Source organism: Dermacentor silvarum, chromosome 4 (assembly GCF_013339745.2).
Source record: "Dermacentor silvarum isolate Dsil-2018 chromosome 4, BIME_Dsil_1.4, whole genome shotgun sequence".
Lineage (NCBI taxonomy): Eukaryota > Metazoa > Arthropoda > Arachnida > Ixodida > Ixodidae > Dermacentor > Dermacentor silvarum.
The window spans coordinates 94,293,740-94,312,723 of record NC_051157.2 but is presented as its reverse complement, the minus strand read 5'-3'; the positions used below and the strand labels follow the sequence as shown (position 1 = coordinate 94,312,723).

At 45.2% G+C, this 18,984-nt stretch overlaps 1 pseudogene; it reads left to right on the top strand.

Annotated features, from left to right (window-relative positions):
- LOC119448770 (Down syndrome cell adhesion molecule-like protein Dscam2) overlaps nucleotides 1-18,984 on the top strand; it is a 235,211-nt pseudogene that overhangs the window by 92,578 nt on the left and 123,649 nt on the right.

Below are 18,984 nucleotides of genomic sequence, written 5' to 3'. Positions count from 1 at the left end.
CGGGAATCACGGAACTTAAGGCACGTGTTATGTTTTTTTGCTTTACAAAAAGAGAAATATATTTCTGATAGCGTGGAAAAGCGGTAACGATCAAGAGATTGCACTGGCGTTAGTCATCACTGACTTTTCCAAGTCCATGGTACCAGTGAAGCAAGCACCACATGTGCATACTGCGCATTACACTGAAAAAAAAAGTGCGTAATTGCAGGTTGTTTGAGACGCTTATGCTGAGCTATTGCGTCAGGACGTGAAGAACCAGCCGACACGAAAGAGGTGCGTGGACGCCCCACTTAGCACAGGTTACCAGAACGCACTTTTCTTTCTTTCTATTTTTTTTTTACTTTGTCTCGTGTAATCACAGCCCCTCAGTGAGACAGTTTGGAGCAACTTTGACTGCCAAATAACGATGGGCTGTCCTGAGATTATTGAATCGCGTTACTATGCAGTGAATAACCGGCAGCACCAAGAAGGTGTGTTCACACAAAACCTTGAACGGTGTGCGTACGGAGCGAAGTTTTATAGGTCTGGTGCATTTCTTTAAGTCCTTAAAATCAGGCACGACATTTTTAAACAACTCGTTTGAACGAAACAAAAAAAAGAGCACAAGATGGCATTCACAAAATTATATTCACGGAGAAGAGCACACGTCAACAATAAAAATATTGACGAGGTGACTTTAACCAGAGAACTCATTAGAGAGAAAATAAAGCTTACTGAATATTAAATTCGTTAATGCGGGAAATGAGCAGGCTGCGCTTATGCTAACCTTGCAAATCTATTATTTAAATGTGTCGTATTGAGAAAAGAAGTTATGCATAAGTTCTTATGCAATTCCAACTCGTGTAAGGCTTTTTTTTGTACTTGGCCGTATGAAAAAGTTCGAATTTGAAATAATAAGTCTCGTCGGCGAAAACGTTGCTTTACCAGTTCTTGAGGCCATCATCCCAGCTCTAGCCCCATAAAATTTTACAAATCACATTTACGTATGCCTGATTGCAAAATCCTTCAGAGCGCGGATCCGAAAAAAAAAAGTTAATATTTAGTCGCAGGCAGCGCTACCAAGGCGGAATTCATATACGTGCTTTGCAAGGCGAATATAGCTTATAGGGACGCTTCCATAGAAAACCACACGTTCAAAACATGGCGGAACGTTCATCGGAGGTTCATGGGACTTTGCGGCATTTGTGCGACGAGGAAAACTTCAGGCGGAACCAAAAATATTGTGACACCATATTTGTTAGCAACATATTTGACGTCGTTTTTGTTGTCAAAGGCGGGAAATGTGTTTTTGAGGCCGGCATTAGGCTATAGTTTCAAGTGCCCCGCTATTTGACTCGATGCGGATTTTGAACATTTAGCACAGAACGCCATGCAGCAATACATCAGCCGTACGGGGGTCGAACTCGCACCCATGCCCAGTTTTTTTTTTTTCTTCTTTTTTTACAGGACGAGTAAACTTTGGGTATTTATTACTGGTCGCATTATCGAAGGCCAAGCCCGTGGGCCAGTGAACCCGCATGAACGCAGCTGAAGTAAATAATTATCTGGTGGTCGTAATTCACTACTGTTGACTGAACGAGTTGAACAACGCTGAAACACAGCCTGGGAAACACCGCACCACCTGAATTGACACAAACGTTGACTAGCCAAACAACCCAAGGTGTGTGTGGGGCGGTGTTGTAGCTGGTGATCTTTGCGAGCGCGCCTTTGTTCATACATTAAAAGGGGCGTCGTATTGCAGAGTCCCCCTTCTATAGCGGGCGCTGAAAAAGAGACATTAATCGTAAATGATAAAGTAAAAGACAGTTGTCTTTTATTTCCCCGCCACACTTACGTAACCTTGATTAGTATTTTATTTTAGCTGAATGAAACCAAGCTGGGTTGCTCTGAATTAAAAAAAAATTAAATTTAAAAGTTTTTGTACTCAAGGTTTGTTTTCTTCTCACCTAAGTCGCGCCTCAATCGCTGCTCCCATAATTACACGTGCTAAGGTCAGTGACAGTTGGTTCTGGACCAGTTTTTGCCCGGAGCTTTGCGACCCATTTGCATCGACCTTGCGCTGGGTATGATAACTACCCCGTGTGACCATCACACTGGGCACTGAAGTTTGACGTTAAATGGCGAAGCAGCTGAAAACATAGTCCTTTTTCGAGATTTCTCAACCCTCAAACAATTTTTTTTGAAGTACACGTAGCAGAGCTCGCGCATACGTAGCTACTCATGAAAGATAGCTCCGGCTCTCAGAAAATAATCTTGTCCCCGTGCTCTTTTGTCAGTTTACGTATTCGTCCAGCGACAGCGACAAATATAAGGGCAACAAAGCGAGGGAACAAAAAGGAACCAAGGAGCTTTGCAGTAGCATTGTAGTGCCAAAATCAACAGAAATAACCACTTCATAACCTAAAGGCTTGTTTCTGACGACCTCAGCCATAGATATGGCATAATTTTAGCAGTAAAAAATTTGCATTTCACCTGCCATAGCATGGAAGTCCACACGCAAATTTTTCATCCGTGTTTTCGTTTTATTTATTTGTTTTTTTTTCTTTTTTATTTTTAACCATCAGCTTGATGCGCCATTGTTCTATAGCCGACTCAGCGCCACTTTACTTATGAGTCTCCATTACAGTGAATGCTTAGATGATGTCGAAAAAGAGGACATGCACGTATGACCAACGGAGCGATCAAAGCAATGTCAGCATTACCAGGCTATGCTAGAACCATGGCACTTACCTCTCGATCGCAGTAGGACAATACAGGGAGCAGCCACTCAAATTTATTTTGTTACGCTCTAAATGCCTGGCACCCACTTTTCCTTCGGATACCGTCTGGATTCCGCGCCATAAATTTTGGTAGGCGGATAAATGCAATGAAAGCTCACCGAGTCTATCTAGCATAATGCAAGCGCACCGTAACCTTTAGAGAGCTCTGTTTGTTTTAGTTTTATCAGAGATCGACAAGACGTGATTCACACGTGTTTTCTTTTTTTTTCGATGAATATATATGGATGCTCACGCCAACGTTAGGGATCTCCAAAGAAGCACATCTCTTTTCATAGCGCGATTGCCCAACAGTGTAAAAGACACAACGAAGCGCATAGAAGTTGCGTAACCCGAGTCGCCGCGTAACCCGACTTATTTATCGCCCTCACTTCAAAGGCACTTGTCTGTGTAACCATTGTATATTTTACTAGCTTTCTTATTTAGCTGCCTATCCCTCTTTACGCAACACGGGACAATACTGAGGCATTGCGCCAACGGCCTGAGGAAATCGCCTACGCCAACCACTCAATGTCAGTGGCGTTCATTCTATAGGCTGCTGTCATTCTGCAGTTCTTCAATGCTTGAATAATGCTGCCTTTGCTGCACTAAACTGCGGTTTTAGCCCAAATAAATTCTCTGAATGTAGATCTTGCTGTTTCTGTGACACCTGATTTGTGAAAACAAAACAATTTGCGTATTTTTTTCGGAGAAATTGGGGCAGCCAAGTTACAGCGCGTCACAAGATAAGAACCATCGTGTAAATAAAATGCCGTTGGTTTTGTTTTCAGCACTGTTAGTGCAAGCTCTCCGTTCAGTCTCCCACTTCAGGTACACAACGTGAGAAAAAGCTAGATCCTGGAAAGTCAAAAGGATTGTAGCATCGTCAGATCACACGAAAAGTGCATTAAATAAACTTTCAAAGCTGTCGCTTTCAAATTATCTCGTCAACTATTTCTGTGTGCCAAAGGCTGTCTGAATTATTGCGCAGTTTTCAACCACGTTTTTTCTCAACGCATGTCTAGTTAGAACACGCTATGGTGCGCTAGCAAAATTTGAAAGCCCTTATATTAGGGTTGTTACATGTGGGCAAGCAACGCCTTTAAAGGTGTCAATTTTTTTAGTATGTATTGTACTTCGAAACAATTTTGCGGAATGTTTTCAAATGAAGCAATATGTAAAAATGCAGTAATTGAATTTTAACCAATCTCTTTGAACACTTGACTCTTTTCCAGAGAGCACTCAATCCTCTATAATTGACACCTCATTCGAAATTGTATCCTCACTTGTATTACCTTGCCTCGTTACGTTAACTTTGAGTTTCAACTGCTATTTGAGCAGCCGTTATGTAAGCTGATAAAAAGTCGTTGGCCTTCCCACTTCGTCAAGATGCTTAACCAAGCGAAGCTGAAACGTGCGGCCCCTGTGTTTATCACTGGGTTAATCCCCAGGGTTCATGAAGCATTTCTCAATTATGAGGTTACATACACGTTCGGCTGCGACGTTATGCCCGCTGTCCGACGTTCGTCGCTTGCGCTCGATGTCTCGCGTTTGCTCGGCGGCGCGGTTAGCAGCATTCGCCCACCATTGCCGCTTGGGATTCTACGAAATTACATTGCGTCAAAATTAAATATGTCCGTTACGTAAGACAATGAATCGCTCATACCCCCTTAAGCAATGGCTCATACATACGTAAGCGTGGCCTCCCCATTACGACTACAGAAGAGAAGTGAAATTCTACGCTGGAATAATGAGCGGCAGCGCAGCCAGCTCTGGAAGAAGACGACGACGATGAACGCGGGAGCAGTGGCACGAGCGCGTGCCGAGCACGAGCATGAGCACAATCCGAGGGGCGGTAACGAGCTAGCTGTGGAAGAAGACGACGATGCTCGAGCCAATGCTGATGCTGATAGTTTTCTGTACACAGGCTATTTCGCCTAGCCATACACAATTTTGCCTAGACATATAAAACTTCGCTTTAAAAAGGTATACCGTGTACGCATATTACAGCCAAGCTGTTATAGGCTAGGTGCCAGGAGATCGCGTCCGTGTACACCGGAAGTAGGCAGCAATTATGGGGCGTCTCGTTTTGTGGCGTCTCGTTCACTTTGTATATACCAAAACTGACATAGAAGGGTATGCATGTATGACGAACACGACTGATAGGTCATGACATCAATAACATCACATGCTCGTTAGTTACGTCACGATTAACGATAATAAAATCACGTGTGGCGCATGCCCACTTTGGATATATGGGTGTGAGCCAGGGATATGCGGATATGAGCCAGGGACTAGAAAGAAAAAAAAACGAAGAAGGAAGGAAGGAAATAAAAAGAGAAAGAAAGAGAGAAAGAAGGAAGATAAGAAAGAAATCACGTGTGGTTCATACCGGCGTTGGATATGTGGGTAAAAGCCGCCGAGAGCCGGAGCGGGAGAGGTCTCGTCGGCATCGCGGCAACGCACCGGCAGAAGATCGGTCCCGCGATAATGAGCGCATCTCTAGCGTACTTAGCTCAGCAAACGCACTACTTGGCCATTGCGCCGGGCCAAAACAAGACGCCGGTGTCATTGCTCTTTGGCGAACATGCCGAAGACGCTCAATAGAGTTAATAACGATAATATATAATTCACTATAGCAATGTGTCCCTCCTCGCTCTACCACGCAAGTAAAGTTTTTGACAATGCTGCCCAGACATCATGGAGACTTGATGTCTGGGCAGCATTGTCTGGATAACTCTTTATTGTTAGTTCCTTGATTGCCACCATTCCTTACGCTCAATATAGTCAATAACGATAATATATAATTCACTATAGCAATATTCACTACAGCAGACCCACCATAGTCACAGCTTCACTGGCTTCCATCTCAACAAGAGTCGAAGGGCTCTGATTTTTTTTAAAGAAACAACCGCAGTTCGTTTCTAGCTCTCGTTACATTTGTCTCAAGCAAAGAAGCGGCGCAGTTTCTTCGTTGATCTTCTTCAATTCTGAATTATTTCTTGGCACTTCAATCATTTTCCAATGTGTCCCTCCTCGCTCTACCACGCAAGTAAAGTTTTTCACAATGCTGCCAAGACATCATGGGGACTTGATGTCTGAGAAGCATTGTCTGGATAACTCTATATTGTTAGTTCCTTGATTGCCACCTTTCCTTACGAATCATGTTTATATGAATAGCACAAAACACTAGTTGCAACTGTTTAGCTGGAAGAATTCAGTCTGATTATTCAGAATGTATGTCGTTGTCTAATCTTATGCGCTTTCATCTCCTGTATGTACTGAAATGTGGAGATCATGAAATATTTCCACGGTTCCAGGAGGTCGTTCGCCATTCATAGGAAGAAAGAGCGATTCCAAGCGACTGAGGGCACAATTTCCCAAAATATAACATTTCCCGAAAAATATAACGCAAATATAACGCAAATATAACATTAAGAAAAACCATTAGCACGTCTACAATGTTCATGTAGCTGAATGAAAGGTCCATACAAAAGCGGTGAAATTTGCGGGTTTTACGCGAAAGTATCAGAAACGAACACGAGCAATAAGAACACTAAATTCGCGCAAATATTATGAGTTTGCGGAGAGAGGGAGAGAGAGGGAAAAAAACGTCATTTTAATTGTGCGCGGCTAGAGTTGGATCCCCGTGGTGGATGGAGCCCTCAGCGCAGGGCCCCAATGGCGGTGGCAGCACTTTCACCTGGGGCGATCAGCTTTCGCTCAACTTCCAGTGCGGAGCTGGTGAGCACCATCTCCCACTTCTCGTGCGTTGCATTTCGGTTGAGGGTGGTTATTGGTGATTCTTTGGCAGGCCCATGTGTTATGGTAAAGGGTAGCTCGTTCTGTGCAAAAAGGACAAAGCGTCTGATAATGGGTAGGGTACATCGCGTGGAGACGAGTGAGGGGAGGATAGGTGTTGAAAGAAACCTCTCGGTAGCTAGCGCCAAAGTGATCCCGAGAAAGTAGGCTTTCAGGAGACAAAACAGCAAAGTAAAAATTAGCGAGTAGAAAAATAACGGGCGCAGGGGAGGGGTTGGATAAAGAACAGGAAGAGAAGAGAAGCGTTTCCCCGTGGTGGGTTAAGGAAACCATGGTAACCGCAAATGACGTGAGCACTTTAAATGCGGCGCCACCGCGTCGTCTTGTTTTCCCTGCGTGTCACTCACCCTGGCTCTGTTGGAAGCACTCAGCGCCTGCCTCTGCGCGGGCGCTGAAATGCTCCGACGCGTACGGCGGCTGGCGAACCAAACGAGAGCGCGGCCTGGCGGCATACTGTCGGATTCGGCTGGCAAATGGCTGTGCCACTAACGAGGTTAAGTCACGTAGCACTGTCGCCGCGGCTCGACGTGTACCCGCGGGAGAGTTTGGTTCGTGAGTGCTGCAGACGCGAGCCCACATGCGTAAGTATCTAATAAAGCTGAAGCGCAGTTTTCTTCGCCGGCGGTATTGGAAGCTCGTGCAGCAGTCGGCTGTGTATACTGCGGTCGGGGAAATTACGCTCTTTGACTACTTTCGCTAACCGCTCCCCCTTTCTGAGCAGAGACCGCAATCAAAGTCCCCCGCTCTGAGTTCTGAGTTTATAGGAGGAGTTATTTTTATTTCTGTTTAAAATCTGCCGATACCGAGGATTACTGGCTCGCTTGAGATCGCAGAAACGCGTTCTGTCAGAAAAGATTATTGCTGCATCTTCTGTCGTTTTGTTGAGCTGCATTCTTTAACAGAATGTGCTTGTCAATGTGCTTAACAGCATGTTTGTTGTTGTTGTCGTTGTTTGAGTTATGCCTTGGGCATAATAGTGATTAAGCATTTGCGCTGCACTATGGACTTGGTATGCACCATTCACTACACTGCTTTACACGGCGGCCATTCAATGTAAACACGCTCGATGTTTCGCAATAGCAACCCTGTTTCCGTTTATCCTTCAGTATAGAAGTCGTTACAAACCACGTTCGAGACAAGCAGTTCTGATTCCCACAGGGCTATGCTGCCTAGTCCAGAAGCACAAAAAGCCCATTGGGTGAGCGGCAGTGCACGGCAACTACGCCCGTGCCGATACATCCACAGTTTTTTTTTTTTTTTTTGCTCCTATTGTCTCTCAGTGATATTCCACTGTAGCGATTATATGAATTCAGATGGAGGACAGGCCGCATGTGTAACTTTCTACTTGTGGATATATTGATGTTTAGCACAATATCGTTATCAAGGAAACGTATCTGTAGTGATTATGGAAACTACATGACACTGTGATTCGCCGCAGTGATTAAGTGGTGATGGCGTTCTGTTCACGAGGGTGCACGAGGTCGCGGGTGCAATTACCCGTGGCGGCAGCCACAATTCAATGCAGCGAAATGAAAAAAAAATGCATTTGATACGTGCACGTTATAGAACCCCAGTTGGTCGAAATTAATCTGGAGCCCTCGACTAATTGCACCCTATATTTTTTTCGGAGGACTGTGTGACTCATGGTGGTCGCCGTCAAACATTGTACTATAGGTAGGTAACGCTTTGCGCGGTGATGCTAAAATATTTGGGAGAATTGTCCAGGTTGTCTGTCTATCACCTATAGGTGAATTGTCCTACAGCTTATGAAGACAACACTAAACACTCCACAGCTGGCAAAAACTGCTTGAAAAGTCAGGTCAGCTAACCATACTTACATACTTTAACAGCTGGGAGGTTAAGTGGCCGAGGAGGCATCCCTTTGTTGTAGTTTACAGGAGTTTGTTATCTTCAGAGCGCAATACGCTTGGGCGTAGCCGCTTGGGTGCAGCCGTGATTGTCGATCCGCCGCACACCAGTATATCGCCCATCACATGCGCGGTCCAGTCCAGCCATAAGTCGTTTTGCCAATTTTTTTATCGATTAAACACTAGATGCACTATGACTTGGCTGTCCCCTTATAACCTAGGAAGAATAGAAGCCTACCTGGAAACCATTGCCAGTGGCTGAACGCGGTTAAACCAAGTTTGTCAAGCGATAGCACGGTTTTGCTTGCTTTGGGAAAGGACACAGACGCTGCTTATTGCCGTCAGCAACTACGGCACCTACAATTGCACCACAAGACAACACACATACGCTGCTCGGCGTGGCAGCAGCAGTGAGCAAATTGAGCTTCATGCTGCGTCTCACTTCAACGCGAACTAAACGAAGAAAGCACAGCACATACGAAGCTACCAGCACTCGGCGCACTTTGTACACATCGTAGATCGCTTTGCAGATGAGGCCCGCGCGACCGCGCACTTTCTCCACATCGCAGATAGCTTTTAAGATATGGGTGCCCAGGCAGCGTACGCCGCAGCTACCGGTAGTGGCAGGCTAAGCCCCAGTTTTACCTTGGCTGAGCTTGTAGGTCACTATTAGGCAACCAGGCGTTTTATGGGTTTTTACTTCGCGTGGTAGAGCTATCGCTCTAAAATAACTGAGCAGCCACGCTATACCGTCAGCATGGTACTGATTAAAGCTCGAAAGTATCGGAACAAAACGACAACAAAAGAAACTGCTCTAACCTGTCTATGATAGCGCATTGTTGCAGAAACCCGCCGCGGTTGCTCAGTGGCTATGGTGTTGGGCTGCTGAGCACGAGGTCGCGGGATCGAATCCCGGCCACGGCGGCCGCATTTCGATGGGGGCGAAATGCGAAAACACCCGTGTACTTAGATTTAGGTGCACGTTAAAGAACCCCAGGTGGTCCAAATTTCCGGAGTCCCCCACTACGGCGTGCCTCATAATCAGCACTGGTTTTGGCACGTAAAACCCCACAATTAAATTAAATTGTTGCAGACGCGATAGTTAGCTTCAGGATGTCAAAGGACGAACACGAAGGCCCATTGGCACATCTGAGAACTTGTCCACTAGGTCACACCGTATCAGGCAATCTTGAATTACCAACATGCAGAACGGTTAACGTAGCTTTTGTGGTGCTCTAATACACTTGTCGATATACTCCGTCGAAAACTTACGCCAACTCGAGGTATACGACAAGCCTGCACGGTTTTAGTCAGACGAGGGTAAAACTGGAACTCATCAAGTAATAAAGGAGTTCCCTGCGGGACGTGCAGGCAAATGATCGAGCAGTGACGGTGCGTGAGTGAACGTGCGTAATAGCCGCCGCGACGTGCTTTTAATCGCTGTCCCGAGGCGCGCACAAAACGCTATGATGAATGGGACGTCAAGACATCGTTCTCCCCCCCCCCCCCCCTTTTTTTTTGTGTGGTTGTCGGAACTGCTTAAAAGCAGCAAGAAATATATCAGCGAGTGCGTTTATTGCTTAGAGGCAAATGATGCACCTACGTTTAGAGTGATGTCTTCTAAGCGGGTGGTTCTGAGGCCCACAGGCCGTAAAAAAACTTTGTTAATAGCTCGATTGTGTATGTGCCTGTCTACATGTGCTTTTTACGCGTTTATTTACCCAGCACCTGGAGTAGCTAGATAGACGATCAGCCAGGATAATATTTTCAGATTATCTTTAAATTTTGTATTGTCTATCACATTTTAATAATGCTTGGAAGCATAAAACTTATTGATTTGTTGTAAAGCAAAACACCTTCAAATTCCTGACCTCAACTACACCAAGCTTTTTTATTGCGATCCATTGAGTGCATACAAGCTTTTATGCTTGCCTTCCTTTCTTTGATGACTCACTCAAATGCTTTTTATAGTTCGTGGATTTTCGTGTGCTATACGCTGCAGCAGTCCCTGGTTGCATGTAAGGGAGCATTGTGACAATGAAAAGGTAATCTCGCATACCTTCCCTAGTCATCGCATTCCACTATCCCTTTATTATCCACACATCTAAATTCCCCAAAACGTTAATGTTTGTTCTAAATGTGTAAAAGACGTTGATAATAAGCATAATCAGCGAACATATATATATATATATATATATATATATATATATATCAACATCCATATTGCGAAACCTTTTCTGGCAATAAAGGGGGAGTACCAGGCAGAAAAAATATGGCAGAGCTTATGTCACAATGACTGTCGACAGTAGTGCAATCGATTTGGGGCTTCACGCCAAAGCACCTATGGCTTGGTTGGGAGTTTGTACAGACAGCTCTTGTCATACGTGCATGATAGGTGTACATTTCTTCTTCTTCTTTTGGGGGTTTTACGTGCCAAAACCAGTTCTGTTATGAGGCACGCCATATTGGAGGGCTCCGGTTTAATTTTGACCACCTGGGGTTCTTTAACGTGCACTACAACGCAAGCACACGGGCGATTTTTGCATTTCGCCTCCATCGAAATGCGGCCGGCCGCCGCGGCCAGGATTCGATCCCGCGATCTCGTGCTCAGCAGCGCAACGCCTTAGCTGACTAAGCCACCGCGGCGGGTAATAGGTGTACATTTCATTTGCTCTATATGACGTGTGTGACACTACTGCCGCCGGAGATCTTGCCGTCCATCTCCTCTGACCTTGCTTTAAAAATAGTCACTAAAACTTATTCTTTCTCTTCAGGTGTTTCTGCTCTAAACCAACAAATGACGCTTGCTGCCGGTCATTTGTGTTGGCCGAAGACCTTTAGCTAGAAAGTTAGTACTCAATACCGAAACTGAGCAAGATAAGCACCTTTCTTTTTATGGTATGTCCTCAATAAAGGGTTATAGCATTTGTGTAAGTTACTTTCTCCAGCCAGTCGCACAATTACTATATAGTTCTTGGCACAGACGCGTTGGCACAACCTTCGTGTATATTGTACACGTACCTAAGCGACCTGCAGAAAACGCGTACCGAAATCATACATTCTGTTACACAATAGTGGTGTAAGATTTCGATAACAACCTACTCAGTCAGCCCTGATGCTCCGGATAAGAGATTATAAAAATAATATTTCCGGAAAGAAAAGGCGCTGCATCCTCTCAGTGTTTGCGAGCACAGTGACGAGAGGACGTTCATGCACTGGAAGTAAGGTCTGCAAGGTGGGCAATCTTCATTGCGTACGGAACCAATACAGCGGAAATGGCTTTGTTCGCAATATACGTATAGGAAATTCGATAGGAGGCAACATACAGGCAGCGGCATAGAATTCGAGCTAACAAATAAATGTGCATTCCTTACATTGAAGCTCAAAATGCATTAAGGAAGCACACTTGGCAAATCACAAGATGAAAGCACCTAAACATATTATTGCAATAACAATTGCACGGACACTCATGGCGCATTTCTGTCGTCGCCGTCGCCGTGATGTACCGTAAATAATCCAAGGGTGATAAAATCGTCGCCGAGCGCTGTATATTGCATGTGCGAGTGAAAGCGTGCTAGGGTGAGTCGACGATGGTGGCTCAATCTCGCGCGCGCAAGGGAGGAGAGCGGGTAAGCTGGTAGGAAGCGCGCCGTTTTCCGTCGCGCGCAATTGCGCCAGGGGGAGTGGGAGAGAGGGGGGAGGTGTTCTACTCTGGCGGCGCTTGCATATGGCGCGGCTACGCGGGCCCTGCTTTGAAAGTGATCTGCTATGGGGACATAGTGCGCCGAGTGCTGATAGCTTCGTGTGAGCTGTGTTCTGGCCGCTTAGTTCGCGTTAGAGCTAGATGCAGCACGAAGATAAATTCGCTCGCTGCTGCTGGCGCGCTTTCTCACTTCAGCGTTTTGACAAAAGCGTGCGGTCATGGAGTTAGATGTGTTCATGTTTGCTAGTGCGCACGTGACACCGTGCTTGTTAATTTAGTTAGTAAGCGAATGTTTACAACTATATAAGGCCGATGAAACTAGTATCCTTACTTCGTATAGCTGTCTACTAATTTGCCATCAGAATCGATGCTTCGCCTTTCGGGCAAAACTGGGACTTTTTTTTTCTTCTATATATCCGACTTCCAAATTATACGAAGAGACAGGGGCCCTCATGACACACATAACAACCGACTTAAAAAAATGAGGTACTGCAATCTCAAACGTAGCTTCTTTCTTTGAGTAGACAGCTGTATTGTATTGGGCCACACACTGGCGCACCTACCTTTACTAATACAGCGAAGCGCATGGCCGGTAGCATTTCAAATAAACTTTAAAGCAGCTGAAGTACTCGTTGAATTGGCTTTTGCAAATTGAGTATGTAGGAGTTCCCATCAATGGCAGGTTTAAACCACTTTCCTAACGTGAGTGGCGCTGCCTGCACACGTGACAGGTCGTAGCACGATCTGTTTACGTCGGCAGGAACGTTTCTGTCGCATGCTATTTCAGCGGCTGTGTCGTTTACTTTCTCACTTATCCCTTGCTTGTGTCACACTGTAATTATTCAGCGTTCAGTAAAATATCGCTCAGCCCTCTTTCCTTCATAACTTAATTCAGTTTGTTTGCTGTGCGAAACATAACTGATTGGCTGCAGTATACATCCAGACGCACTACTAGATAAGTTTTGCAATGCGAGTAGAGAAAAAATAAATAAAAATGCGAGTTTCTCCATTTGCGGTACATTTTAAACGACGCATATTAATGCTCTGTGCTCGTGAAGAGTTGTTGAAAGAGACGTGTACGTGAATATCATTATGGCTGCGGTGCATGTAAATTGATTATTTTATCGAACGCATGGACGTAATTTTGTGAGCAGTGACAAAGAAAGCGATGGTTCGAACTGCCTGCACACATGTATAGTTTAGTTCAATCATAAAAGAAGTCATCGATGACTGTTGAAGATTCTAACGTATTTGTTTTTTGCCACTTCCTTGTTTACTGATGTTTGCTTTCTGATAGTTAATATTCCCGCTAAACAAGATTGCTGCGATGAGAATTTCTCTTGTAGTTGAAAAGTTCCTACAAAAGTATAATTTTTAATAAAAATAATATTTTTTTTCAATAATAAAGAAATAGTAAATAATCATTATAATTAAAATAATTCAATATCTTAGCGACTCCGCTGTGTTCTACAAGCAGGAGTATCATCTTTCTAAGCGTCGCAATAGTGGTTCAAGTAAGCTGGGCAGTGCATTGTGTTTAAAAGAAACCGTAGGCAGAAAAAAAAGAAAAGAAGGAGAACAGTCGAGGAGCCACTTTTGAAACTAATTGATTGTAAGTTAAAAAAGAAAGAAAAAAGAACTAACCAAGAACTTCAATACCAGTTCATCTAAGCCGTATCTTACTAGAAGCCTACTGCCAGATCACGAGAATAACGTGCTGACACGTGGCGTCATGAGGCCTACATTCAAGGCATAGTACTTTCGAGTTTCTAAAAGCGCGCTTTATTCTAACGAACGAGCGTTTGAAATTGATTTCTTCACCAACGACCCCGAATCCTAGGCATATAATTGCAATATTTGACAAAAAGCTAGTCAGAGCTAGTAGGCGAGCGTGGTGCACAATCAAAATAGAACGAGCAGTCGCCGACTTTTGAAAGACAGAATCATTATTACCGATCTGGGGCTGTCCTGTTTAAAATGAGGAGTAATCGGACCATCCCGCGCTGCTGTTCATCGCAAACTATTAAGGGACCCCTGGAGGCAACACAATGTTTATTATAAGTTTCTTTCAACCTAAGGTGAGTTCTCGTTTTATTTTGAGTGTAATCCTGCGAATGTTTTAATGTCTATGCGCATCACCTGTGAAGCAGACCACTCCAGAGGAAAGCAGAATCATGTAGACAGCTCTCGCCTTCCCCAAAAAGAAAGCCCACAAAATAACGACACTCGACGCAACCGAGCCAGCGGCGGTGAATGAGGACCACGTGGTACTTGCAGACCTTGCGCAATGCCACCGCTAGACTCCTCGTATAGTTGTCGAGGTCCGCCGATTGCCCGGAGCGTATTGACTCGGCGTGTTACCCTAACAGCTCCAGCGCCCAAGAGTACATGTAGCGGTCGCTTCGCCTGGGGTCCCGGATCCACGCACTGCAGCTACCCTCCCCATCACCCTCTCGGCTCTTGTCCGATTGGTCTTCATCTACCGCTCCGCTGCCGCGGTCAGTGACGGGAAAGAGGCGCGTAGGTTCTCAGGATATGGGTTCGGGATGAAAGGGTCCGAACGTACTCCCCTACGAAGCACATAAATCGCAGTCCGCTTCTCTCTGTGCAAACAGGGAAGCTTTCCTATTATTGTGGCTTATCAAGACTATGACGGTTCGGTGGCCGGTGGGCCGCTTGCGAAACGAGCGCATCTTTCTGTCGGATACTCGCATCGGATGCGGAGCTAGTCGTCTTATACAAACACGTTGGTCCACTCGGTTACACTTTGCGTAATCACAAACAACGCTGAGTAGCCAGCTATCAGCAAAATGCTTCGCATAATATCAATTCCCGCAGTGCGTGCGATCTGATTAATTTTTTTTCTCCTTGTCACCCCTTTCCACGCTATGTAGTGGTACGGTTACCAACGCACATACAAAGAACGTATTACGTGCTGCCAAGTGTCTGAGATTACCATGGTGGCGCAATTTAAGCAACCGGCTGCAATGGTCTACAATACTTTCTTACCTATGGCATCTGCTCTGTGGCTTCTCCCATTTTTCTTTCTCACTATATCAAAATTATCTTTGTGTAGGTAAAAGAGTGTCAATGTAAGTTCTTCTTACTGTTTTTTCTATAATGTTTCCAAAAATGTTGTTCATACATTTTTGGTTTCACAGCAATATTTCATTTGTTTTCTTCCAACTCCTTCGCAGCTTGTTTTGATGAGTCTTACGCGTGATTTCCTTTATTACCACTTGCCTTTATGTGTTTTACATTCTCTTCGTTTCTGTCACGAGACAGCATAGATCAATGACTAACTAGTGCGATCACTAAGGTGTTTCAGCAAGGGAGGGTGAGACAGGAGCGGAAGTTGGCCGGGATTATGCGAAGCGTAGAGTGCTGCAGGGATTTGGAGGGAGGGTTGCACAGCGTATGTGCAGCTTTATGAAACCCAATTGACACCTTCTCTTGCATAAGATCCTGGAGCTTAGGTTCACCAAATTCTCGGAAAAAATTGTTATCGGAAAACAGTCGAAAAACGTTCTGCACTTTCGGGCCACTACGATTATGATACGTTCCATTGCGAATTCTGGAAATTATCCCGTTGAACACATACAGGTGCACACCGTATCGCCAAAAAGAATTGCTATTTACAGCAGTGCATTCAAATGCACTTAGTGTAAAATATTTAGTTCGAAGAGGCAAACGTTTTGTTTTAATTTGGCGTAACCACAATGAAAAATTACAAGCCGAAGAAAAGCTTATTACGTTACTTCTGGTTCTTCATGTTTATTTTTGTGGTCTTGCAATATAGCGTCTTCATTTATCTCAGCATGGTACAAGAGGCCAGAGTTTTCTTGTCACTGAGCACTAAGGTAAGACAGACAATGGTAACCATAAGTTAAGCAAGGGGCTGGCCAAACATTAGTGAACAAAGAGGTGGTTAATGGGTGCAAAAATGGTTATCCACACGACAATCCGAGCGCGTGTCGGCCCACAGATGCGCCTAGCTGCGCGGGTTGCAGCAATATACAGGGTGTTTCAGCGAACACTTTTAAAAATTTTTAAAGGTTGCCTGTGGCAGATGGCGCAATTCTAGTTCATGAGCTGGTCCACTCGAAGAGGCAGACATTACTTGCACAAAAAATTCAATGCATAATCAACTAATTAACAAACATTCACAAATAATTTTTACCTAATTACCTTGTGGCTCATATTGCAAATTACAAATTCTAGCCGGGCAATGTGCCTGACATGTGCACGTATTGTCTCGACATTGCGCCGACTGGACGATCGGCCGTCGTCCGTGCAGGTGCTCCTTGAATACCGTCCCCATCGCTCGTCGGCCCACAAAGCTGTGAAGGCACTGTTGTCTTCATTGAAGGCGACTGGCGTATGTGAACGCCTTTGAATTGCTCAGGCCCTCCACGTGCGTGCGTGAGCTCACCGTGTTTTTCCTCCTCCCCCCCTCCTCTCTCTATCTGATCTTTCTATTCCCTCTTTCCCGTCCCCCAGAGTAGGGTAGCCAACCAGACGCATTTCTGGTTAACATCCCTGCCTTCTCTCTTTCTCTCCTCCTCCTGCTCCACAAATTGTAGCCATGGAGTTTGCAAGGCGAATCCACATGGAACTAATTCTCGGAAATACACCAGTTTAGGGATATTAATTCCCGATCTTTGCGGAGAAACGCACTAATGCTCCAATTACTTTTGTGCTTCAATGCATAAAACGACGTTTTGTTGAGAAAGTAAATGTAACGCCAATCCCTTTCTCCGCAAAGTTCGGGAATTAATATCTGAAAACTTGCCTCATACAAACCCTCTAATAAAACCTTTGACAGCGCTAGAATACAGGGAAGGAAGAAATATCAGGAAACAACCCGTACGTATAGCATTTATTGTCATGCTGGTAAGTGTGGCAAAGTGTGACCAACTATCTCAATACACGATACTAAGTCAATTGATCGTTTGCAAGCCAACCTATAATGTTTCGTACTTCTATACCATTCTTACATTTGCTGATTTACACGCTGATCTATTTGCTTCTTTTTTTTTTCTTCCTGCAGGATTAGTTTCCCCATCTCTGGGCTTCGAGGAGGAACCCCCTGAGCGGTACCACTTTCTCAACACCTTGGGCGGATCCTTGCGTTGCCGGGGTCACGGCTCACCGTCGCCCTCGCTCTGGTGGATCCACGCCGACGACCTGAACGGCTCCTTATCCTCGGCGTCGTGGACGGGCAGTGTTGGCGTCATGCTGTCCACTCCGGCCGCGTTGTCCGAAGTGCCAGGCCTGCGCCACACCAGCGCCGATGGATCGACGCTCCTCTTCCCTGCTTTCGGCGCCTCCGAGTTCCGCGCTCACGTCCACTCCACGTCGTACCGCTGCGTCCTCAGCAACGCGCTCGGAAAGATGGCCAGCCGCGCTGTCAGGGTGCGAGCAGGTGAGTTACAGAGGCGCCAATTTGTTTGCCCCTTGTGGTACATGGTTTGTCCAATGACAGTGACAGTGACAAAAACTTTTATTGGTTCTGGGAAACTGGCCAGGGGGAGCCGAAGGCTCCCTTTGTCCAATAGCTCCGACAAACAGCTGAAACGATGGCAGACTTGTTATCTTACCATTGTGTTGACCTGAAACCTACTCTTTTCAATGCAACTACCGAAACTGCAAAAAAAAAGAAAAATAAAAGATTGAATTACAGTGGTGAAATCGCCATAGCCGGCTCAACAGACACGCACCTACTACACCTTTTCAAGTGCCGCATAGCATCCAGCGAAGTTAGGCGTGCATTGCTCACTGGCTGTATACGATTACATGTGGCACTTACCAAACGTTATATTCATTCGCTTCAACGTACCAACTCTCCCAACTGTCAGTGTTGTAACGCACCAGAAGCAGTTCATCACGTCTGTTGTGTCAGCAGGCGCGTGAACATTTGACGCTGGCTGATTCTTTACCTGAAATCAGCTTGCTGAATTCTAAAAATCACTGCTGAAGAGCTGCTGCAGGGACCTCGACCAGACCACAAATTCAGTTCCGGAGCAATCTTTGCATTCTTTGCATTACTGAACAGCACGTGGCTTAACTAGCGGATGTTACAGTAAATTTGAAGGACAGTTTATTCGGGCCTTTCTATCCACATTGTCTCCACTGTTAACCTACTACCTATCCGTTTCCCTGCGTGAAACAGCGGGCTAGAGAAGTCAACCTCAGGCCGACCTCCGGTGATCTCTAGCATTTCTTAACTAAGCTTTTGTTTGTTTCCCCATGGCTAACACACTGAAATACCCCCTGAAAGGTCAGGATCATATTAATGATAGGGACAGATGACGTCTTCCTTCTTGGTGGCTTTTTGTGGCGAGTAAACCAGATGAGGGCTGCGAAAGAGAGGACACGAAAACTGCATGAAATAAATTTTAGTAGCTATAGCTGTCAACCGGCCGCGCCAGATATTTTGGGAAAGCGCCAAGTGGTCAGAGTTACTAAATAGTTTCTAGATATATAAATACAGCTTATGTCATCGCAGGTGTAGTTTGTCCTCGCCGCCATGTACAACTGATTTTCTCACAGCCTTGAGGGTAAATATGTTAGCCATGTAAGAAACCTGCACATTTCAAGCTGCAAACGTTTTAAGCAGTGGCGGTCGCGAATAGCTGGCCGTTCCTTCTCTCTTTTCCGGAGTACACAAGGTGCACCGATGACGTTCATATGATCTCTTGTACAACACAGCGTTGCCAAATAAACACAGTAAGAGAGTGATTTCATCGAATATTGACAGCTTATTGCGATTATTGACCGAACTGTGTATTCCATCAGTTCCCGATCAATAAGGGTGTGGGAATGCTAACAATTT